This window comes from Neophocaena asiaeorientalis, unplaced genomic scaffold (assembly GCF_003031525.2).
Source record: "Neophocaena asiaeorientalis asiaeorientalis breed wild unplaced genomic scaffold, Neophocaena_asiaeorientalis_V1.1 scaffold131, whole genome shotgun sequence".
Classification (NCBI taxonomy): Eukaryota; Metazoa; Chordata; class Mammalia; order Artiodactyla; family Phocoenidae; genus Neophocaena; species Neophocaena asiaeorientalis.
The window spans coordinates 1,869,123-1,894,475 of NW_020173201.1; the positions used below are offsets into that span (position 1 = coordinate 1,869,123).

Here is a 25,353-nt window from a genome sequence, read left to right on the forward strand (position 1 = left end):
GTACAGGGTGGCAGCAATGACACCTCACATTTGTCCTTTTATTTGCATTCTTCTCCTTAAGTGTCGCCACAGACGTGATCTCATCTGGTGCAAGGGGCTGGTAGCCTGAGTGTTGGATGGGAGCTTGCGATAATCCCAGCTTTGTAGATGCAGAAAGGGAGATAAGGAGCGAAGAAATTTGCCCAAAGTTAGTGAGTTGCTAGTGGCGGAAGAGACCAGACTTTGGGCTGAAGTCGTCTGCCCTTTCTTCTCTTTTATAACCGGCAGAACTGGGTTGTATCAGATTGATGTTTTCACGTATCATCATTGAAAAGGAAGATAGGCAGAAGAGGTGGTGTAAAAAGTGTTCTGTGTATTAATTTTGCTTGCAGGTGTACTTTTTAACTGTTAATTTCCCTAATCTTCCTTCAGTTCTGGTTAAGTGCTCAGGGTGGTGGTGTCATTGGGTTCATTTGGCTGAAGTAGCTGAGGCCCATTAAGTGGTGTTCTGGGGCCTGCTTTGGGCAGAGATGAAATTGCCACACTTCACTTGGTCAGTTTGGGAATAGTATTGACTTCAAACAATTTTCCTGCTTCACAAGCTAATAAAGTGACAACAATAAAAGCTTAGTCCTTCTTAAATTGTACTCTTTACATTCTATTAAATCCTTTAAAATGAATTTTTTTTTTGCCGTTCTGGAATTGTGGAGTCTTTGCGTAAACTTACGCAGGACAAGAAAATGGCTCGCTAGCATTCAACAATCACATTGTTAGCTTCCAGGAATCTATACATTTTGAAAATTGCAGCCTCTGAAGTGGGCTGTTGCAGGGAAACCACACCTACATGTTTAAATTAAATTCTGGGCTCCTGAGAGCAAAGATGAAGGCAGAGTGAGATTGAAAATGCAAAGGGCAGAACAATCAGGACTCAGCCAAGATATGTTCAGACAGCAAGCAAGTCTTGGACGGTAGTCTTTCGGTTACTTTTTTGTGGCGGGGGGTGGTGGTTACTCTCTCCGTTGATCTCTGGCAAATCTGTCTAGTTTTGTTGTTTTATCAGTCCTTATTCTTCTTGATCACTGAGTTATTCCAGCCCCTCTGTCCGCTGCCTGCATGAAACCTCTCTTCTCTTGGCTTTTATTATACAAGAAATGGTATTCTCAGTCTCCTCCTGTCTCTTCCCTGCTAATGGCTTCTTCTCCCACCATCACTCTACCATCCACACTCATCAGTGGTTTTCACTTTATTTTGGTCCCTGATGGCGTTTGTGTGGGACATAGCGGTTTTTCCATATCTGGGTGTTTCTACTTGTTTGTCCTGCTGTCTTCCCAGACTCAGTAGCTTAAAAACAAATTGACTTTGCAGTGTTTGTGGTGGGAAAGATCATTTGTTTCATTATCTCGTGTTAGAATTAAGTAAATTAAAGCTCAGGGAGGAGACCTGACTGGTGTAATTTTGCACAGCCATCACTTGGCGAAATCAGGCTAGAAACCAAGGCTCTTGACCGTCTGTACATCTCAGAGCCTCTGCGTGGACTTCTCCTCACTCACCGACTCATCACAGTCTCCTGTACCATTACTGTTCCCTCAGCAAGGAACTTCAGAGCTATTTGACCTTCACATGTCCCCTCCTTCCCCACAAACCAACCTACCAATTCTTTCTCTGATTTAAAATTTTATTCTTTAATAATTAAAGAAATTTACCAACAGTAAAATTCACTTTTTTGGAGCATGTAGTTCTGTGAGTTTTAACACATGCATATAAACAGCATTTAGAATAATCTATCGCCCCTCAAATTGCCTGGTGCTGCCTTTTTGTAGTCAAACTCTCCCCCTCCCCCTGACTCCTGGCCACACCAATCTGTTCTCTGTCACTATAGTTTTGCCTTTTCCAGAAAATCATGTAAGTAGGATTATATGGACTGTATCCCTTTGAGACTGACTTCTTTCATTTAGCATAATGCATATGAGATTCATCCATGTTGTATGTATCAATAGTTTGTCCCTTTTTATGACTAAGTAGTATTCCACCACTGTTTGTTTACTCATTACACCAGCAGTGTGTGAGAATCTTAGTGGCTCTGCATTTTTGCCAGCATTTTATATTGCCAGTTTTTAAAATTCAACCATTTTGATAGATGAGTAATGGTGTCTCATTGTGATTTTAATTTGCATTTATTTCTTTAATGATTAATGATGTTGAACATCTTTTCATGTGCATATTTGCTGTTCTTCTGCCTGTTAGGTATATCTGTATATTTCCTGTCCATCATGATGTTTACTTCACCCACGGTCATTGTCATAAGCCTATTCCATGTGGTTATTGTGCCTAGCTTTCTGTGTCAGCATTGTTTCCCAGGTACCCCAGTATGTTCCAAGGTCAAGGCACTGAGCTAGGAACTTTATGTACATAGTCTCATTTTACTCTTACAAAACCCCTGTGAGATAAGTGGTGTCTTCTGTTTTTATGGAGGAGGAATAAAGACCCCATGTTCAACAGATATTTATTGAGTACCTACTGTATGCTATGAGCCAGTTATTATACCCATTGACTAGTTCTGTGACTTTGGGCAAGTCATTTAATCGCTGAGTCAATTTTCTTATCTGTTAAATAGGGATCTATATCACCGTATTTTCTCTCAGGGTGATGGAGCAGAGGTTTTAAAGAAGAACGTAGACGGTCTGGCCATGGTATATACTGAGGAAACATTGGCAGTGGTTCTACTGTTCTCTTCAAACACTTCATACTGTCCTGAGGCTGTTTCTGCCCCTTGCTGGCTACCTTCCTCTGGAAAATTGCCCCTTGGCCGGTCTCCTCCTCCACTCTGCATCAATATCAGGACCAACACAAGATTCGGCCTTTTGTTTTTAAGAAATCTGTTTCTCTGGTTGCTCTGTGTAGCTCACTAATGAATTGGCATCAGTTGGTCGAGAAAGAGATGGGATTGAACAAATTTTGAAAAGCAGACCTACAGTGCTGCAGTTACTCCTTCATCCCTCCTCTAAAGGCAGAGGACCAGTTACCATGGAGATTGCTGGTAGCTAACCTGGGGGCTGTGTTCCTAAATTCACATTTCTTACTTTGAATACCTAACCTGAGGTATGGCAAAAGGGGTACTAGGGAGGGACCTTATCTCTCAGAGCAATGGTGTGTGTAGTGTTGCTGGAATGTTTTAAATTTGTCATTTACTAGTCATTTAATCAAGCTTTTTTTCTTTGTTAGCCAGATAATTGGGGATGATTTCCAGGAAACTGGAAATACTTTGAAGAGGGGCTGGTATTTGAAATGAGTGCTTAAGATTCTCTGAAGTCAGTAACAGAAGAGTTAAATGAGCCAAATGCTTTACTCTGAGTCCATTCCAGCTTCAGTGTTTATGTAAGAATGTCTTACTTTTACTAATACCATAAAGGGTTGATCTAGTTGGCAAGGTTATTCTGTTTAGGGTGAGACAGAAAGAGAAAATCATAATATGAGTAAAAAAAAAAAAGAATCATGGTACCAAGATGGCATTTTACACATTGTCATCATCCATTATGGAGTATGAGAGGCTTTGTTTGTGGAAGCAAGGGTGTGCTTAAAATTGGCTCCCTGCTTTTACCTCTTCGGTAGCTAGAGCACGTTTTCAATTGTTAAGCATGTATCCAACGCTTACCATGTTCCAGGTCTATGTTAGGTATTAAGTCTCCTTAATCTTCACAGTAACCATCTGAAATAGAAGATAGCCCCATTTTACAAAACATCGTGTGGAGAGGCCATTTGACTTATCCAGTGTGACCCTGTGAGGAGGTGGCATTGAGCCCTGGTTCTCTGACTGTGCCCGCTGCTCTTATTGGAACCCACTCTGCCTCACTCTGCCTGTCACGGAGGCATGACAGCTGCTGCCTGCTGAGTGCCAAGAAAGCCAGCACACCTTCTCCCACTGTGGCATCTTTCTTTCATGGGGGCTGTTTCCAAGACCTAAGGTCAACACTTGCCTACCACAAGCCCTGAGATCGGGTAATTTTATTTTGTCCAGAAGGCCCATTGTAGAAAGAACATGAACTTTAAGTCAGAGAAAATGTTCAAGTGGTGTCTCCAGCATTTTGTCACCATTGCAGGGCCTTCTGGCTGGTCTTGGGGGCCTGAACAAGCTGCCTAGGGTAGTGGTTAAGAATGTGGATTCTGGAGTAAACTGGTTTCAAATCCTTGTTCTATCAGCTGTGTGACTTATCAGCTGTGTGACTGTGTACAACTGAATTGCTTTCTATGCCTCAGTTTCCACCATCTGTGAAATGGGTGTAGCGATAGTTCCTACCTCACAGGGATAAATGACTATAAAGAGACAAATAAGAACTGTCAAGAGGTTGAGTTGAAATAACCCCATTTTGGTCATCTTGGTCATCTAGTGCAATTGTTTCTTTCAGTGACATGATAACGAGCTTCCTTGAAATTTATAGTACCTTTCTTCTCTCCTTCTTGCCCAGAGTGAAAGAATTTCACATTTTTTAAATTTAATGCCAACACAAATATTTGCTACCACGATTTTACTAGAAAAACAGATTAAATTATCACAAAATTACTATCTCCACCTAAGAAATTGAATTAGTAAATCTAAACAGGATTTTTTTTGTCTAGAGAATACCTAAGTGTTTTTTGTAGAATTACTATACATAAAATTAGGTATAGTAAACAACAATCTCATTTTTTAGGTGAATATATGAAAAACACAACCAATTCTATATTAAAAGAACAACAGCAACACCCAATTTCATCGAAATGATTTGACTCCCCTTCTTTAATCTTGAATTTGGCTGGGTTGCATTTGAATTAACTTTTTTTCCCCTTCAAGTTGACTGCAGTAAGAGGGGACCATAGCTGTGAGTCCACCAGGAGGACAGCAGTCTCTGAATTGAGCGTAGGTCTACAAGTCAAATTTGACTGATACCCGTGGGCAGCGTGGTGCTGGCTGAGTCTGCATCCTTATTCCGAAGTCTGTCCTGATGTCCTGTGACTAATATGTTCCAGCTGTCTGGGTCACTACTTTGGAGTACTATTTATTTGCAGCGGTGATGCTGCAAATAGGAAGAGCTTTCCCTTTTGTTGGTTGAAAGCTTTGCTGGTAATTAGCGAAACAAGCATGTCTCTTATTTGGAGAGAGACTGGAAAAGCGGCTGAAGAGTCAATTGTACGTAACCGCTTTGGAAAACGATCTGGCATTACCGAGGAGAGTTGAACGAACATATGTGGTCCCAAGCCCAGCTCTCTTCTCCTAGGTATACGCCCTGGAGAAGTTTGCTGTGTGCACCGGGGGATAAGCAGTAGAATATAAATGCAGCATTATTCATAACAGCAAAAACTGAAAAATCCCCAGATGATCCTTAACAGTAGAACGGAACAGTAAATTGTGGGTATGTTCACATAGTGAGAACTATATGGTGGTGAAAAATCAGCTACAGGCACATGAGTCAACAGGGATGAACCTCAAAATCACAATCTTACGAGGCGAGTCTGCAATACATACAGTCCTTGTTTGCTTTGTATTAGGCTTAAAGCCAGGCAGAACACAACATATTGAGAATACAGATGTGGTAAAAGCATACAGAGGAGGAAAGGATTGACTCAAGATTCAGGCCTGTGGTTATCTCTGGTGGGGAGAGTGGAGGCGTTGAGGTACAGGAAGGGGTACACAGGCCTTTTGTTTGTTTGTTTGTTTTAAATAAAAGTCAGAACGGAACCCAGCACCACCAACTGGGTATTAACATACATGGGATTCATTTTATTATTCTTTAAGCTGACATATGTTATTATATTAGTTATCACTGCATAACAAGTTACCTCAAAATTTAGTGGCTTAAAAGTGATAAATCTGCATCATCTCACACAGTGTCTGTGTGGGTCAGGAAACCAGGAGCGGCTTCGCTGGATGGTTCTAACCAGGGGAGGGTCACATGGGGCTGCAGTCAGGATGTCAGTGGAAGCAGCCATCGTCTGAAGCCTTGCCTGGCCTGGAGGATCTGCTTCTCAGAAGGCTTACTCACCTGGCTGTTGCAGGACGCCTCGGTCCTTACCATGTGGGCCTCCCTCTAGGGCGGCTGGAGTGTCCTCATGACCATGACGTGGCAGCGGGTTTCCCTGCCAAGGCAGTGAGAGGGAAGCTGCTCTTTGGACCTGGCCTTTGAAGTCACACCCCATCCTTTCCCTAATATCCTATTAGCCACACATGCCAGCCCTATTCAGTATGTGTGTGTGTGTGTGTGTGTGTGTGTGTGTGTGTGTGTGTGTGTGTGTGTTGGGGGTACTTCACAAGAGCCTGAGTGCCAAGAGGCAGGGGTCATTGGGGGCCATCTGGGAGGCTGGCTACCATGGTAGGCACTTTTATTTTTAAATTAAAAAATTTTTTTTATTGTGTGTGTTTGGTCTTTGTTGCTGCTCACGGGCTTTCTCTAGTTGCGGCAAGTGAAGGGTACTCTTTGTTGCGGTGTGTGGACTTCTTATTGCGGTGGCTTCTCTTGTTGCGGAGCACGGGCTCTAGGCGTGCGGGCTCAGTAGTTGTGGCATGTGGGCCCTAGAGCATGCAGGCTTCAGTAGTTGGTGCGGCAGGCTCAGTAGTTGTGGCTCACGGGCTCTAAAGCGCAGGCTCAGTAGTTGCAGTGCACGGTTTTAGTTGCTCCGCGGCATGTGGGATCTTCCCAGACCAGGGATCAAACCCGTGTCCCCTGCGTTGGCAGGCGGATTCTTAACCACTGCGCCACCAGGGAAGTCCGGCACTTTTAAATATATTTCACAATAGAAGTTTTAATTTAGAGACAAACTAAATTGGTCAGCTTATTTTTCTTTAGGAATGATGCAGGCATCCATTTAAATGAAAATTACTAGAGATGCTGAAGGTGTTACCAATCAGTATGGGTTGGAAGAAAAGTCAGTGGTTTAATTTGAGTAACTAAGTGGCGGAGCCTGCCTGACGGGAATGTCCAAGGGGCAGGGAGCGGGTGGAAGGGCAGTGAAGAGAGGAACTTCAGTAACACTCACACCAGGACGTGTGGTATAGAGATGGGATTGTATGTATCTAGACTTCATCCCACCTATACCTAGATCTGGCAAAAATCTGGGGCTCCTGAGTTTGAAGCGAATTCTCCGAAGCAGGGGCCATTGGGAGCTTCCTGGACGCACTGTGATATTAAAACCCCTACCAGCTTCACACGTTGTCCCAAGACCATCTTTAATGAAAAAGGAGATTCCATCCCTCACTCCCTTCCCCCGCATGTAAGGGTGTGGCTGGAAATGAACTAGGCAAGTAAGGATAGGAGTTTTGGCTTTAAAATTCATGCAATGGGTGCTTCCCTGGTGGTCCAGGGCGGTAAGACTCCACACTCCCAGTGCAGGGGGCCCGGGTTTGATCCCTGGTCGGGGAACTAGATCCCGCATGCCGTAACTAAGAGTTCGCATGCTTCAACTAAAAGATCCCACACGCAGCAATGAAGACCCTGAGTGCTGCAACTAAGACCCGGCGCAGCCAAAATAAATAAATAATTATTTAAAAAATGCATACAGTGATTGCATTCAACTCCATAATGCATATCTGTTTCAATATTAACAGCTTTAATATTACTAATTCACTTGCTTATCTTTCCCTCACCAAAATCCGTGAGTAAAGTTGATGTTTCCAAAGGTACATCATGTTTTTTCCCTTGGTTTTGTGTTGCTGTTGGCGTAACTTCTTGGTCAGTATTCCTGGGGTCCAAGTGCTCTCGTCGGTGAATCATATCCTGTCTTTTTTGTGAGTTGCAACATCCTTGTGAACAGGTGTTCCAACCCACAGGAGAGGTAGCTGCCTGGAGAGGTTTTCTCAATTTTTAATACTTAAAAAAAATAATTTAATACTTAAAAAAAATAATTTATTTATTTTTGGCTGCATTGGGTCTTCGTTGCTGCGCTTGGGCTTTCTCTTTGTTGCGGTGGCTGCTCTTTGTTGCGGTGTGCGAGCTTCTCACTGCGGTGACTTCTCTTGTTTACGGAGCATGGGCTCTAGGCGCACAGGCTTCAGTAGTTGTGGCACGTGGGTTCAGTAGTTGTGGCTCGTGGGCTCTAGAGCACAGGCTCAGTAGTTGTAGCGCACGGGCTTAGTTGCTCCGCGGCATGTGGGATCTTCCAGGACCAGGGCTCGAACCCGTGTCCCCTGCATTGGCAGGCGGATTCTTAACCACTGTGCTACCAGGGAAGTCCAGAGGTTTTCTCAATTTTTAATCAAGCTAGTGAGCGGAGAAGACAGGACTAAAAGCCAGGTGCAGGGGTCCCTGACTAGCTTTCCTCAGACTTTTGTACACCAGCATGTTCACATGGTAGACATCAAGACCTCTAAACCTTTGCGCATTGCGTGCAGAATTTTGGTGATCAGCAGGTGAAGGGCCACTTCAGGCCATCATGCGGGGTAGTTTTGATGCTGCTTCCATCTTTATTGGCAGAGCAGTCAGTGTCTGTGCCATTATATTCTGTTGTATTTTGCCTTTTATAAAAATGAATGGAAAATCTTCAACAGCGAGTGGTAATTGCCTTTCTGTGTGGCAGCGATAAAAATTACCTGGGGTGCCATGTGAGCCTTGTTTTACTTTCTTTGGCCAATAGCGTGCTTTCTTGAGAAAGAAGGGAGAAAAATGAAATACATATATATAAAATGTCAAAAATACGTTAAGGGTTATTGTGTTTCAAAGGGAAGTATAATGACTAATAGTCATTATAGTAATTGGTAATCATAATTATAGTATTATTGGTACTATTAAGAATGATTATTAATATATACTCTCAGGGAGTAAACTGCAGTGTGTGCGTGCCCCTCCCCCCCCTCCCCGCCCCTTCCCCACAATGACATGCGGCTGTGTTGTTTGGCTGTTTGGCTTTGAGGTTGGTTTTCAGGAGGGTGTCATGTTATGGGGTAGGGAGCGTGGGGACGGCCTGTGAATTTATGTTCCCTTCCTAGCTGATATAAGTACTGTGCTTTCTCCTTTCCTAGTGAGATAAGCCCTGAGCTTGAGGTCAGAAGACCTAAGTAGCAGTTTCATGTCTGATGTTTTCTAGTTGAATGTCCCATATCATCTCTGACACTTAGCTGCCTCCTCTGGAAAATGGAATCAGTAAACACCGCTTGCCTCACAGGGCTGTGAGGTGTGCTGAGGTGTGGTGGAGGCCATCAGGCCCCCGGGCCACTGTGCCCTAGAGTACGTATTATAGTTGAGTGGAGCAGCATGTCTGGTGTGGTTCTGTGAGGGTACATGAGTGCCTTCTAAGTGTAGTCTCAGAATCCGAGGTCAGAGTCAAGCTCAGGTCCTTGAAGCCCCAGTTTTTGTTCAAGTGGAACTTTAGGCTACATCACTGCCCTGAAATTTATGTGAATTAAAAGAAACTTACTGAGGAATTCCTTTGTTCCAGAAGTTCCTCGAGTGGGTCAGGCCAGTGGTCGTTCCCTACGTTCAGTACGTGATGGGATTATTTTTTTCTCTTTTCACTTTTCTCCTTGCTAAAAAAACAGTTTCAACAGAATTTTAACCTATAGGCTTGACATATATTAAGAGCACTGTCTCAACTGAAATGGCATTAACTTAATAAAATCCTTTGGTGGTAACGTGTTGTTTTGCTTATTCTTGCAGGGCGAGGACAGCATGAACGTCCATAAATGTGCCTCTGGGCATATTTAGCCATTCGTTTTTGATTAGGAAAAAGAAGACGGCCATCCACTTGAAAGGTGAGTAAAGATTTCTGTGCGTCCTTTTATTATAAAAATGTTCAAACATACTGAAGAGTTAAAAAATGTACAGTGAGTTTACATTTAACAGTTGTTAGCATTCTGCCACATTGTGTGTACCTGTGTGTGTGTGTGTAGTAGGTTTCTCCTGTTTTCTGCTGAAACACGTGAAAGTAAGTTGAAGAGATCATGACATTTTATCCTCAATTCTTGGGGATGCAGTTCCTAAAAATAAGACTATTCTCCCCTGAGGGACATTTTAGAACATTCATGAACTCCATGACAGAATCATTTAATTAAACACAGTTACAGTTTCCTATTAAAAGATGAATTTATGTTCCCTTCCTGGCTGATATAAATAAGGTCAGATTTAAAGAATATTCAAACAGTGACTTACTTAATGGACAGACCTATATAGTGAATTTGTTTGATATGAAAAACATCTGGATATAAAGGATTGGACTTTGCACTACACGCATGTGCCCTGTATAGGAGAGGATTACTGTGCTTTCTCTGTTCCTGGTAATCTGCCCATCTGGCCCGCTGTAGCTGATGTTTATTGTTAGGTCAGAGGATCTGATGACTACTCTTCCCTCCTTCCTGACCAGCATTCACAAGTAGACCAGTCTCTGTGATTTAATGTGATCAAAGGTCTTAATTGATTTTTTTAGCCTGAACTTACAAGGAGAATGGGAAAAGAATATGAGTGGTAATGTCCAGTTGAGGTTAGTGTATTAAGATCAACATTAGAGAGAATCAGAATGATTCCCAGCCCCAAAATTTGACTACCTGAGTCGAAACTTTACATAAAGTCTTAAAGATGTGTGTTCAGCTCTGACTGTAGTTGTAAGTATTACCCGTGAGGGCCGTTTACACAGTCGGTCATTACAGCTCTGTGGTGCTTGCAGGGTTGCTGTTGCAGTTCTACATTCTAATCTGTTACATTTTGTTTACAGTATCTTCTTCTGGAGGCCCTGAGTGTTGCAGCATTTCTTCATTCATGTTTATGAACTAGATTTACCCATTTAGAGCGTAATTTTAAAAGAAGTCTGTTTAAGTGAGCCATTTAGGGCAGCAGAGTCGTCTAGTATTTTCATTTCTGATTTAGAATAAAAAGTTAGTGACAGCAGTAAAGTTTCTGAAAGACACTAACTTTCCGAAGACGCTGGGACTGGAATTATAGGTATCTCAAAATGATCTAGTTTGCTTTCTCACTGTTTGGCCTCTGTCTGGTTATGCTTAGAAGAAATGAGGAGGCGTGCCTGGGGCTCCACATGAGGCAAGAGGCTCTGCAGGATGGCGGAAGGGAAGGCATATGGGACTCTGTGTGCGGCCTTCAGTTGGCTCTCTAGTTCTGGACCACTTAGAAATGGGGGAGTGTTTGTTTCTTAAACGTTCTATTGAAATAGAATATATATACAGAAAATACGCATATTGTAAGTGTATAGCTCAATGCAGTTTCCAAACTGAGCTCACTAATATAACCAGAACCCAGATCAAGAAAACAAAACATTCTCCCAACAGCCTCATGCCTCCTCTAGACACTAGATTCCGGACATTACCCACTCGGTGGGGAATTACTCTCTTGACTTCTAGGAGCATAAATTAGTTTGCCTGTCTTTCTGTGTGTGTGTGTGTGTGTGTGTGTGTGTGCGTGTGTGTGTATGTATAATGCAGATCGTACTCTTCTGTGTCTGACTTTCCTCATTCAACAATGTATTAGAAAGATTCCTCCGTATTGTTGCATGTAGTTGTAGATTGATCATTTTCATTGCTGTAGAGCATACCATTGTGTGAGAATCCAGCAGTTTATTCCTTCTGTTAGATGCAGGTGATTTTTTTGGGTTCATCCACTCATAGCACCCTGTGGCAGAAATGGGGATTAACCAAGGTTTTATCCTCATTGTGGTTACCATTGAAGTGTCCCGAGTTGTCCAACCTCTGCCCAGCTTCTGCTGTGATACAAAGGAGGAATCCCGGCAGCCGATAGAAGGTTGAGACACAGTTGGAAGAGATTGGTTTTTCAGTCCTGTAATGATTCCTGTTGCTTTTCCTGTGACTCACCATGTCCCTTTTCTCTTTGTTCTCAGCTGGCACGTTTTTTCCATCCTTTTGTCTGTCATTGTAAGTCTTTCTGCACCCCCTCCAAGGAGACAGTAACTATATCAAACAGTAGGCAGTCAGTAAATATTTAAAGTTCATTGGGTGTTGATATTAGGTGTTAGATGAAGGGTGAAGAGTTGCAAGTCATGGGCTTGCTCTTGAGGAGCCTGTGTTGTGGTTACAGTTTCATAGGTACAGGTATGGGCCACATCGCTGGAAACCAGTTGTACTGTAAAGTTCAGGATGTAAACTCAAAGGCTTGCATGGGCCAGGCTTGTAACATGGCGGAAATTAGTAGGGGGCGGGGTTGCTCAGTAAGGAGTGATGGAGCTGTGGGGAATGAGTATATATGCCCTGCCCAATTTTTGACCCAACAAAACAGAACATGTCTGGCTGAATTTAGCAAATCCACCAATGTCCACCCTTTAGGGAATAGAGTGTTCATTACAAGAAAGTGGTTCCCATGGGATTTGGGTGTTTTTATGGCCAAATTCTGTTTTTATAAATGAAGTTTTATTTGAACACTGTCGTGCTCATTTGTGTATGTATTGTCTATGACCGCTTTTGTGCTACGACAGCAGCGTTGAATAGTTGTGAAAGAGATTGAGTGGAGCATTTGCAACAGTGACCATATGGGCCACAATGGCTAGAATATTTACCATCTGGCCCTTTGCATAAAAGTTTGTCAACTCCTGCTTTACTTCATCAAAGCAAGGACGTAGTGATAATAACCTCTGTAGTCATGAAATAGTGTGAGCCCATTACTTTTAGCGTTAATGCCTTTATTTATTCATTTATTTATCCAACAGATATTTACAGAGTGCCTATTGTACGTCAGGCATAAAATGGTGATAGTCAGATATGGTTCTTGCCCTTGTGGGCTTTACAGAGACCACTGTGAACTTGAAGTTCCATTGTAGGGTTGTGCTTTCTGTGAATCAGAACAAAAGTGTAATATGGAAATAGATTTACGAAATCCTCAAATTCAAACTAATGTGTCGGCTATTTTTGTTAATTTTATAAATTTGATGAACACTTACTCTGTGTAACCTAATGGTTAATTCAGTTATAAAAAAGTATGTTGTATGATATCATATAAATAATTATGTGTTTAGAGGTCCTAATTGTTTACATGTTGGAACAAAGATTGCTTGAAAGCAGCCTGTCTGGATAGGGCTGTGATCTTTGAAGAGCTTACCAAAGCAAGCCAAGCAGACCTTCAGTCTTAGGCCATGATAATAAGAAAAAATAAGCCTCAGCAGAAAGAACAGCACACAAGGTAATAAAGTTTGGAATGTAGTTAAACAAACGTATCTTTGTCGGTATGCTTATCTGCTTGCTTACTCGAGGTCATTAAAGTTAGTTTCTTCTTAATAGGAGGCTGTAGAGTGCAATGTAATGAACATAGAAAATAGAGAAATGTTTTTAAATTTTCTCCAGGGAGTGTGAAACTGGTTTTTAACATCATTTTCACTCAATTAGCATTTTTATATATGCTCATCTATGCTTTTCGGGTGGACACTGGGGCTATGACTGACCTGTCACCGTAGTTATTTAGCTGTGTGTAATAATTTGAAGATGTGAAAACGCACAAAGTCCTGACAGTGTTTATACACTGCCTTAGGAGCCATCTGATGTCAAGTGTCACGCTGCTTGCACCTTCTGAGGCTGTGGTCTGGGCGACCAATGTGTGCTTTCCTCTGAAATCTAATTATGAGGATTTGTCTGAAGGAACTATAGGGAAGAAATGTTAGCTGGTGCAATGAACAGTTCAATGAATATGGTTAAAACTAGTACTGATTTCTTCTGTTGGCAAAATTAATAAATAAGGTTAAGGTTTAGTTCCTCTTCTTTATGAGGAAGAAATGATATATACACCCATACACAACTTTCTGCTTCTTGTGTTTAAAATGTTTTTAAAAACCTCAATCTTATTCTTCATTTTAGTAATTTTTTGTAGTGGTTTGGATTTAGGGGTAACTGAAAAATGAGAAGACTGAGAGGAAGTAAATATCACAGTTGTTTTCCTTGCAGAGCTGAAAACTGCAGGCTTAACTGCTTTGGTTAAAAATAAAGTTTTATGAAACAAATTTGATGATAGGCCAGAACACTTGATCTGTGGCATTAAAAAAACTGGATCTTCTATTCTGCATAATATGGAGTTCTTCTGTCAAGAACTCCAGCTCCAGGAGTGTTTAATTTGTCAAGGCTAGCTAATTAACATTCACTTTCTCAGTCTCTCAAGTTTTATTTTCGGAGAGGGAAAGGCCTGAAGTGCAGCTGAATATAGCTTGATAGAGCGAAACGTGTTTTAGAAGGAGATCAGAATGATTCTCTTGGCTGCAAGTAACAGAAAACCCGATTCAAACTATCTTAAGTAAAAAGGTTTCTTGGTTCAGGTGGTTGAAAGTCTAGAGATGGATCTGACTTCAGGAAGGGCCGGACTGGGGATCCAAACAATGTTACGAGGGTCATTCTTGGCTGCATGTTCTTGGGCTGCAGGTGAGACCTCCAGCGGCTTCAGGTTGACGTCGTTGCAGTGACCATCCAAGGCACTGCACAGACGACGTTCTTGGTCTGGTGCCTAGCGCTGGACCAGTCACTGTGGCCAGGGACATGGGCCCATCCTGACTGGATTGCCCAGGTCCTATGCTTCACACATAGTGTCTGAGGTGAGCACCTCTTCAAGCATTGATTGATGACAGTGGGGAACGGTTCCCACCAGAAGCACAGAAATTAGGGAGGGTCAGTGGATGCTGAGAGGCAAACTAATAATAATAAATGTATCTTTTTATGGTTTGCAAAGCATTTTCAGGTGTATTCACTTGTTTGACTTGAAAGAAGCATCAGGGAGGCAGGATAAAGAAGTGATGAAGAACATGGATCCCGGGGCCAGACTGTGTGGGCTCAGTTATTAGCCACATAAGATTTTGACAAATACTTAACCTCTCTGTGCCCTAGTTTCCTCACTGTGCAATGGGGATAAAGGTATCTACCTTATAAGGTTCTGGGAAGGATTAAATTAATGGGTATTTGTAGGGCACTTAGAACAGTACCTGATACATGCTGGTCCCTCCGTCCCTTGTTATTTTTGTCATCTTTGGGACGGCCCTGCGCAGAGTGACAGGTGAGCTTGTGGAAGTCCAGAGTCGCATGGCCTGTAAAGGGGGCAGCAACATCAGTCAGGTCTCCTGACTTCTTCCCTGGCCCCACAGTTGCCTTTATGTAATGACTGTGGAGCGTTTGGATTAATAATCAATCAAAGAAGCAGAGAGGGAAAAACTCTTACAAAGTAGGCCTGTTGTTTGGATGTACCTACGTGTACAAGCAGGGCAGCGTTACTTACATATTCTATTTGCAGGCCGATCTTTAGCTTCCCAGGTACAGAGTGCCCCCAGGGATATTTAGAGGACATCAGTGGGAGGACGTTGGCACAGAATTTTTCCACCCTGGTGGGCACAGGCTTGGGACAGTCAGCCGTATCCAGGGTTAGCACTCACTCCGGAGGTGTTTGCTGATTGCTTAATCAGAGCCAGTAATTCTGAGCTTTAGAGGAAACCAAGATTGTTGTGGTTGGGAGGCGATTTGAACCCATCAGTACGCTGTGAGGACGTAATTTCGGACAGAGAGGCTCACACCGCCCCAGAATGCTGCTTCCAAAGGCCTTTAGTCAGTTCTGTCTAGAAAAAGACACCATTTTCCTCATTAAGAATGTATTCCCACAACGGTGAGACAGTTTTGTGGGGAAATTATTCAAATGACTTAATGAAGGAGGCTTGCCCCGGGGACTCAGACTTTGGTGTGACCCAGACATCTAAGGAGGGTCATGTTCCTTTCCGAGGATGTAGACAATGATTTCTTTGTACTGACTGTGGACTCAAGACACTGTGTTACTGTGGATTATCTTTAACATCCCACCCCAAATATGCAGCTCTACATGAGAAGAAAAACTTAGCGGAAACCACAATTTTGGCTCTCCCTACAGTGCTTCTGAGGAAGAAGGGTGCGCTTCGGCATTCCCAAAGCTTGCTTCGTGGGCGAACCCACCCGCTTCCCTGCATGGAAAACTCTGCCCTGCAGTGAGCGGCCTGTCCTCCCTTGCTGCCACTGTGCCTGGTATGTGGGAGGTGCTCAGATATTTCTTGAATGAACAAACCTATTTGAACAATGCCTTTGTCTTCATTTTCAGTTTCTTTTTTTTTTTTTTTTTTTTTTTTTCGGTTCGACGGCAGCCATGGCTCACGGGCCCAGCCGCTCCGCGGCATGTGGGATATTCCCGGACCGGGGCACGAACCCGTGTCCCCTACATCGGCAGGCGGACTCTCAACCACTGCGCCACCAGGGAAGCCCTTTCAGTTTCTTTTGACAAGAAATTGTTTACCGTGTAGGTGTCTTCAGGAATTTCGGCTCTGAGTCTGACATTACCTTCTGTGTGAACACACCGCATTATGTTCTTTCTTCAGATGAAGGTGGTGGTGTTTGAGTATTGATTCCAACACCTGCTTTTACAATGGTGTTTATACTCCAGATAACACCTATTCAGAGAGTAAAGGGATCAGCTACTAATTCTGTAGAAACGACCCTTGGTTTGCTAAATGCTTGTGGGAATCATAAAATGTTCTTAGATTTAATCCCACTTACTTTGTTCTTAGGTCCTTGGGAGCTTTTTGTCTTGTTTAGTAGTCTGGGATTGAATATTAATAGATTCTTCCTTGTCTTTAACCTGACCCTGTTTTATAGCTGAAAAAACAAGGGCAACCTTGTTTCCTGTAAGTCAACAACAAAAGTAATAACATTATTGTTCATTGTGTGATGGGTACTGCCCTGAGTTCTTTTACTGATTATCCTGTTTAATAGTCTCAACAACTCCGTGACCACTATTTTGTAGATGATGAAATGGAGGCAGAGCCAGAATGTGGCTGAGTGGCCCCAGGTCTGCTTGTAGCGCTCAACACGCGCTGTACTGCCAATTGGCATGGGTCACTGTCCAGGCCAGGGGCTCTCAAACTGCCTGCATATTGGAATCACCCTTAGGGCTATAAAAGCACTCCATGTCCAGGTACCCCCTCCCCCCCTCATGTTTTTATTTACTTGGTCTAGGATCTCAGGTGAAGGTGCTGTGCGTTCAGGATTGAGAACCTTTGAGCCAGAGCAGTGGTTCTTAAAATTTGGTCCCCAGAACAGCGGCATCAGCATCACCTGGGCACTTGTTAGAAGTAGAACTTCTTAGGTCCCACCCAAGCCTACTGAGTTGAAACTCTAGGGTGGAGGTCTAGCCGTCAGTGTTTTAACAAGCTCTCTGTGATTCTTTTTTCCTTACATTGTAAAATAGATAAACTTCATCTTCGTAACCACTGTTGCGTGTACAGTTCAGTAGTGTTAAGTATATTCACATTGTGGGGAAGTAGATCTCCAGAACCTTCTCATCTTGCAAACCTGAAACTCTATACCTATTAAACGGTTCTCCTTTCCTCTCTTCCCCTCCCCAGCCCCTGGTAACCACCAGTTTACTTTTGTCTCTGTGAATTTGGCTACTTTGGATACCTCGTATAAGTGGAACTCCAGGTGAGTGTTGTGGACACACAAGTTTGAGAACCCCGCACTCCAAAATTCGATTTGGCTTATCTCCCTTTAGACTCCTACCCACACCATTCGTATCAACCATACTGTGAATCTCAAACACACACCTTGAGCGTGCCACTGTCTTCCCAGTTCTGCCTCTGCCCCCTTGTTGTCCTGTGTCACTCGTCAAGTTGCTGAACTTCCCTGAGCTAGTTCTCTCATCTCTATAAAGGAAGTAACTGAACTTGCAGAGTCTGGTAGAAGTTAAATGATTAGACACATGTGAAAGTATTTTGTAAGCTATCAGGTGGTATACTAATGAAATATTAAGTATAGAAAATATCTTTTTAAAGTTTAGTTTTGTTTTTATTGAAGTTGTACAAGCTTGATTTTTAAAGGGTTATGTAGTTCCACAAGGCCTCTCATCCCCTTTATGGTGTTGCGCCCTCCCTGCCTTCCAATTTCTTATTTGGTATTTACCTTATACTGTGTAAACAGGATTCACAGGTATGCTATATAGTATAGTTTGATTACTTTAACTTTCCTGCACACAGATTTTTCGTGGATTTAATAATTGTCTTTAAAAATTTTGTGCCCTTATCACTAAGTTAGCCACAAACAGCCTTCCATGTGAATCTCCTCCCAATATCTTAGGTATTTTATCAATTTTATTTTCTTGACATTATCTCACCTGGAGTCTTAGGCATTGCACCTGTCTAGACCATATCCTCTCCAGGCCTGCTGTGTACCACGCCTTGAGATGGACTCTTCCTTCAACACCATTCTGGGGATTTCTCTTATCTTGCTTCTCTGTGGGCTTCCCTGTTTTCCACATTCCATATTCCCTTCTTTCTTGGTTTATTCCCTTATTTTGGCGTGTTAGTTTCTGCTGTATATTTATATTTACCGTACAGTCTGGTTGGTGTAGAGTTCTAGACTGGCAGTCTCTGAACCTCAGAATAGTGAAGGATTTGCTCATTGCCTCCAGGCTTCCGGTGTTAGTGGTGATAAATCTAAGACCTTCTGATTCCCCGTTCTCATCAGGTGAACGATCTTTCTTACTTTTTCTCTCGGACTCCTAGTTCTTCACGATAATGTTCCTTGGTGGGGAGGGTCTATTTTCAGGTATTGTGCTGAGATCTGAATGGGCATTTTCAGGCTGGAAACTCACCTCTTTCATTTTTAGGAATTTTCTTGACGTCTGTCATTACTGACTTTCCTCCCTCTTTTCTCTGTTCTTTCCTTCTGAAATTCCTGTTAGGTGTTGACTGACTTATACTGTTGACTGTGATCTTTACTCCTGTTTTCCACCTCTATTTTTAAGCTGTTTTCTTAGAATATTTCCTCAACTTTACTTTCTAATCTTTCTATTAAATTTTTAATGTTTGTTATCATGCTTTTGTTTTCTGATAGTTCTTTTTTTTGGTTTGTTCTTCTCTGGATGCTTCTATTTTATAGAGTCTTGTTTTTTTTATAAGAGTATTCTCTTAGCTCTCTGAGGAGATAATTATACTTTTTTTTCCTTTTTGAAGCTTTCTTTTTCTCATGATTTTTATTAACTTGCTTTTTTCCCTGTTTGTTTCTGTCTTTCATATTAGATACTTTCTTTATGTGGCTGATGATCCTTGAGTGTCAGTTCATGTTTAAGAATGGGGCTTCATAAATTGGAAGATATATGGCTTCTTTGGGTCTGCTACGTCAATTGCCATTTTCAAATTGATTTCCAGCTTTAAAAAGTTTAAAATTTAAATCTCTCTCCTTGTGGATTTATGCCTTTAAAAAGCAGTAACTGTTGTATTGGGGGTTTAGGAGAGAGAGGAACTAAATATGTGTGTCTGTCCACTGTCTTTAACTGGAAGTCAATATAGAAGTCTTAAAAATCCAGGGCAGGATTTGTAGCGTTGGTATTTGGTCAGACACATACCTGCAGTGGTGAGCCTTAGCTGGTGTTCTTTTATTTTTAAGGCGTGATATATATTTAGATTGCCTCAGTAGAGATCTTGGCTTTCTTGTTAACTCTGCAGCAGCTGCCTCTTTTTCTTGGTTAAAGGCTTTCATTTCAGATGTAAAATACCAATAAATTTATAAATAATTGGGCTTTGAGATAAAAAATAAGAATCCTTAAAAAAAATCCTTATTGATGTTTCTAAAAGCAATTTTCTGAGGGTAAGCATCTAATTCTTAGATTAAAATGCAGCTGACACATTAAGCCTTCTTACATGAAAAGCCCAATAATAGGCTTTAATGCCGTTTGTCCTTGACCACCCACAAAGGGCACTGCCGCAGGCCAGAGGGATTGGACATAAATATGGCATGGGGAGTGAGGCTGTGTTTGTGACTTTGATCCCTAGTAAATGCTTCAACAAAGCATTCAAGCTCGGATCGTCAGAGAGTAGGTAAAAAACTAACCTTAATTCTGATAGCAGGTCTCTGCAAAAATTAAGCAGGTTTGGGGAGGGCAGTGCGGTTCTTTTAATATAGGCCAACTGACCTTGGGTTATTGGGTTATCTCCTGATGTGCCCCTTGTGGCGATAAATTCAGTTTCTTTCTGTCCTCTGAACATTGGGCGTGTCCTCTGGCAGATAGATACCCATGCTTCCTTCCCGCTTACTGGGGCACAGCCCCTCAGAGGAATGCCTTGGTCATTGGGTGATAACTGAGGTGGTAGTTCCTGGCCTGGTGGCGATTAGATAACAGAAGTTCTTTTCAGAAGGCTTGCAGCTCTGCACAGCAGCAGCTCTTCAATAGCTATAACTTCACCACTGGGAAAGGAAAGGAAAACCTCTCTGCTTCCATGCTGATTGCTGTGGAAGCTTGCCCAAGATCCTTTTTTTGTGTGCAGAGCTGTGTGCAAAACTGAGAAATTGCTTTCTACTTAAAATATTGGCCTTTTATTACTCTATCAACCTTTGGGGAAATCAGATTCACAGTTTACCTAAGTTTAGAAAGTCAGTTACTCACTCTTATTGTTAAAGCCACCAACAATCTAGGGGTAATTTTAGTTACTGTCTTGAGGTTGAATTAAAATAATAGGAGCACGGTACTGTAGATCTTCCTTGTTAGTTGTTGAGTTTTTTTAAAAAGCTAAATGTAAATAAATTATGAATTCTTGTCAGTTAGGAAGGGACCCTTTTTGTTAAATTAGAAACTCCTCTCTCTATATTTCTGTGTCCTTCTCCCTTAATATATATACAGTAGCAAAATGACCTCCTGGCGCTGTGTCTGTTACTTCACAGGCAGAGACCAGAGTTTTTAGTGCTAAGAGGGAAACTTGCAAATGATGACAAGTTAGCTGACCAATGTCCAGCCTGAGTTTTCTGAGTTTTGTCACCCTCGTTGATTATCAGCATTGCTGCCTCTGCCACGCTTCCACTTTTAAAGCTCTAGCCCAAGCATGAGCAGAATATTTCCTTGGTTACTCTCAGCTTAATTGAAGCAGCCTGAGTTTTCTATTTTCTGCATTCTGAGGGTCAGCAATGGAAACTAAACCTCTTTTTTTTTTTTTTTTAAATTAAAAGGAGAGCTACGACTGTTGTTTACAGAAACTGCCAGCTTCTGGTCTTGCTGGAGGTACTTCACTCCCAGGGCTTAAAGCCCCAGCTCTGTGCAGTATTTATAGGTTCCTGAGTAAAGAGCCGAGGAAGAAGCAAATATGCATAGTTTCCAAGTGATTTACATGATACGCCCTGTGGCATTTTATCATTTAAAATTTCCTTCTGTTGCCAACATGATTTTGGCACTTAGTATGTGATAATTATGATTTGTATTCTTTAGCAAACTTCTATTGGCAGAGGTTTATCACATACGTACGTTACAGTGTAATGTGTACCATCAGAAGTGCTATCAAGAAATGAAGGGTTAAAGTTATGAGACAGATAGTTTTGTGATTCAAAAAATGTGTGAGGCAGACTATAGCTTTGTCATTTGTGCTTTGAGATTGCCATGAATAGGCCCCTCATCTGGTTGAGAATTTTAACTACCCAGTTTCTCTATGGGAAAAATTGCTCTTCAGACAGAGTGTGAATGAAATATCCTGTCCATTGTGGGACTCCTCATGTTCTTGGAGGGAGATGAGAAGAAAGGGTAGCATTTATGGCATTTGGCTGTTTCGCTGAAAGGGGGGGTGTGTTCCTCCAGCTGCAGCTGTGGTGGCTGCTGGGAGGACAGTGCGACAAGGGTGTCTAAAGAGGGTCTAAGATCAGGTACTTGGTGAGGGTTTTCTGAGGTCGCTGGCTTTTCACGTGAGACCCCAGTACCTGATGCCTTTTGTGAAGGCCACGGTTATAACCTTGTTTGAGAGATTTACTGTTGGGTCCATAACGAGGACATGCTGGCCATGCTTCTGTTGAAAGATGTTGGGTCTCGCCTGCAGGGTGAGCTGCTTTAGCTCATCCATCACCCAGCTTCTTGTGGGGCATCTCTGATCAGAAGCTGGGGCAGATCCGTGTTAGGTGGTGGGGTTGGTGGGGCTACTGTCTCCCACTTGGGAATTTTTGGAACCTTCTTTGGTGATATGGTGTGTAAGAGCCCATGTTTAGAATTAGACAAAACAGATCTGGTTGTATATCCTAGCATCTTGGCTGAGACCATGGGCAAGTTACTTCACCTTTCGAAACCCCAGTTTTCTCATCTGTAAAATGGGAATGTTGTTTGCTTCAGGGTTATTTTAAGGATTAAATGAGATTTTATATATATATATATATTTTTTTTAGTACTAATTATAATACATTAATATATTTATTATTAAATATATAAAATATATGACTTTTTATGTTAATATATAAATTTTTATATCTATCTTACATATATATATGTGCACAGAGACATGTACACTCTATACACATACAGTAGCACCTGGCACATAGTAAGTGCTAAATATGCAGAGGATGTTATTATCACACCATTATGTATTATTATGCTGTAATTATGCTCAGACATTGTGGTGTGCTGGGTACCGTATGGTGCCCCCCTGGCTCCCTTCCTCCCAGATGCAACAGTGCTGCTCACTGTGGGGAAATGGGAAAGATGCTAGGCTTTGCTGAAATTGCACCCAGATTCGAATTTGCTTTTCTTAGTTCTTATTCTTCTGACTCTTAAGCTTTTGCCTTTTCTTAATGTTCAGCATGTTCTCTTAAAGTATTAACTATTAAGATGGGCATGACAGCTCTCTGGGCAGGGAACATAGGCTGCCCCGGCACGGGCAAAGTGGCTTTATAAAGACGTTGTCTCTTCATCAGCTTTTTAAGGTTTACTTTTCCTTCCACTAAGGGAGAATTTGTTTATAAAACAGTTTATTAGGCAGCCGTTAGTTTTTCTACTCTTTGTCAGTGATTTGACCCTTGGGCAGCAAGAGGTAGCTGGTATTTGCAGTTGGACGAGATAAAATTCCTGTTGAAGTCAGACCAATTTATCCCTTAGCTCCTGCAGAAGGGTGGTGGGCAGAAGCAGTTTCTTCTTCCCTTTTTTGAAATACAGAATTGAAGGGCCCACTGTATGATGTGACTAGGACCCTAACAGGGAACTATAGTTACGGGGCAGTAGCACATAGACCTTGGATGTATCTCTCATTTTACTCATTTATTCTCACTTTGGAAAAGTATTTCATGTGTAATATAGGGGTACTAGCTATACTTATAAGGGTCTAGATTATGTTGATGTTTTTCAGGATTATTAAAAAAATATGTTCAGAAAAGCTGAGGTCCACAAGAAATAACATTGGCAGAATTAACCTGAGACTTAATAGCTGATTTACTAGAAGGTGGTTTCTGTTATGTTCAGTGATTTTATGTAATTGAGCTCCAGTCCTTTATTACCTTTGCTACTGAGGGACCAAGAATCTAAAATGTTTCTTGTGTGACTTTTTCGGCAGGTGAGGAGGGCTGGTTCGAATAGTAAAGATTATGAGAACAATACCTTCCATTTTTCCTGAACTTCCTTCTGGGAATGAGAAGCCAGGAAGCCTAGGAAAGTTTTTCACTAGTTTTTATGGCATCTTTCCCTTGGAAGGTTCACAGTTTGCAGTGCTTTGCCAGTACGAAACTGTTTTGGGAAATGTGACCAGACATTCCTAGAAGGTCAGCAAAAGACCTTTACTACGTGTCATGGAGAAGATTAGCCACTATTGCTGCCACTGTGGCACACTAGGTGCTGGGTGCCGTCTTGGGGCCTTGTCACACCAGCCGCCCCCAGTGGGGATCACCCCAGCTACTTCGGAGGGGATAGGAAGCCTCTGGGAGGTTCAGCTCAGGTTGCATAATAGTGACTGAGTCAGCCCTGATTCCAGGGCCATCCCACTGCAAAGTGCACACTTTTAACTACCATGTTTTATTTTATTGCCTCCTAGCTTGGAAAAAAAAGTACCGCCTCCAAAATCTGGGTTCTTTCTGCTATGCCATGTTGCCCCATTCCCTGGTATCCTTACTGTTCATCCCTTACCAAAAAAAAAAAAAAAAAAAAAGGCTTCCAATTCACACACCATTTACTATAGGCACCTCAGGCAGGGCTTATAGCCCTCACTTCTTTGGGACAAAGAAATACCACCTCAGTACGTTGTAGATTATTTCCCCCTATTTATGTAGGGGAAAAGTAATCATAGGAACATAAATATAAGTTTGTGTGTTGGTCTTTTTAAACCGACTTTTACACCTAGTAAAGGTTTAGGAAAATGAGGCTAGGGGTTACGAATCCTAGCATATGGATGGCAGTGATGGGAGATCTGATGGGGGGTGGGTTTGGTCTGAGTCAAGGAAGAGCATTCAGGCAGCTGCAGGCCCTGGAGAGGAGATAGCAAGGGATCCTCATGGCTCCCTCTGGCTCAGAAATAATGTTATTTTGTTTTCTCCTGTATTTGTTCCTTTGTTCATTTGTTCATTCCTTTCTTCATTGAAGCATTCAAGCACTCACCAGGCGTTATTGAGTGGCTACTGAAGCTCTTTGCAGTGCTATGTAAGAACTAAAGGTGTGAGAAATTTATCTGCCTCCTCTTAATGGGAGAAAAAGGAAATTTGGAAGAAATAGAAATATGTATATTCTGCTGTTTAAAAATATTGCTCTTGGGACCTCCCTGGTGGCGCAGTGGCTAAGAATCCCCCTGCCAATGCAGGGGACACAGGTTCGAGCCCTGGTCTGGGAAGATCCCTCATGCCGTGGAGCAGCTAAGTCCGTGCGCTACAACTACTGAGCCTGCACTCTAGAGCCCGCGAGCCACAGCTATTGAGCCCATGCGCCACGACTACTGAAGCCCGAGCGCCTAGAGCCCATGCTCCACAACAAAGAGAAGCCACCGCAATGAGAAGCCCACGCACCGCAATGAAGAGTAGCCCCTGCTCGCCACAACTAAAGAAAGCCCGCGCACAGCAACGAAGACCCAACGCAGCCAAAAATAAATAAATAAATTGATAAAACAAAGTATTGCTCTTGTAGCACCAGTTGCTTTTTGCTCATAAAAATAGGGTGTTTGATATATTATAGAAATACGATGGTTGAGGCAAGAATGTGTAAAGAATCATAAGGTTCTATCCCACCTGCTTGTTTTTCCTACTGAATTAGACAAATGTTCCGAGACCTTTCCCCACACCTGAAGGGTGGCATGTGAGTAAAATGGGGATGCAGAACATTTTGTCATTTCCTGAAAACAGACATTTAGATATAAAACATAATGCAATTAAGAGATTCAGTAACTTTATAAATTAATATTTCTGGAAAGTCTGAAATCCAGGGAATGTTTGAAGTAGGAAAGAATGTTTTCTTCCTTCTTTTTTCCCTTGTGGAAAAAGGAAGTTTTGAAGCATCTGAATTAAGTGTGTGTGTCTATTTTTCATAAAGCCCACGTTATGATGTGTCTAAAACAAGAATCCACAATGCCTCTTGGGACCAGGCAGGTAAAATAAATTTGCAAAGTGGGTTTGGTATTAAAGTAGCAGAGGCTGGGCTCTGTGACACACGGGAGAGCTGTGTGCCCCTTATGGAAGGTGCAGAGGCTGCTGGAACTCGG

At 42.2% G+C, this 25,353-nt stretch overlaps 1 protein-coding gene across 5 annotated transcripts in view; it reads left to right on the forward strand.

Moving 5' to 3' along the window:
- Positions 1 to 25,353, forward strand: part of SGMS1 (sphingomyelin synthase 1) — a 280,487-nt gene that overhangs the window by 25,823 nt on the left and 229,311 nt on the right. For all 5 annotated transcript variants that reach the window (XM_024744803.1, XM_024744799.1, XM_024744800.1 and 2 more), the window contains exon 2: positions 9,600 to 9,694. The gene's annotated coding sequence lies outside the window, so the exon portion shown is untranslated. The remainder of the gene's footprint in view (positions 1 to 9,599; positions 9,695 to 25,353) is intronic.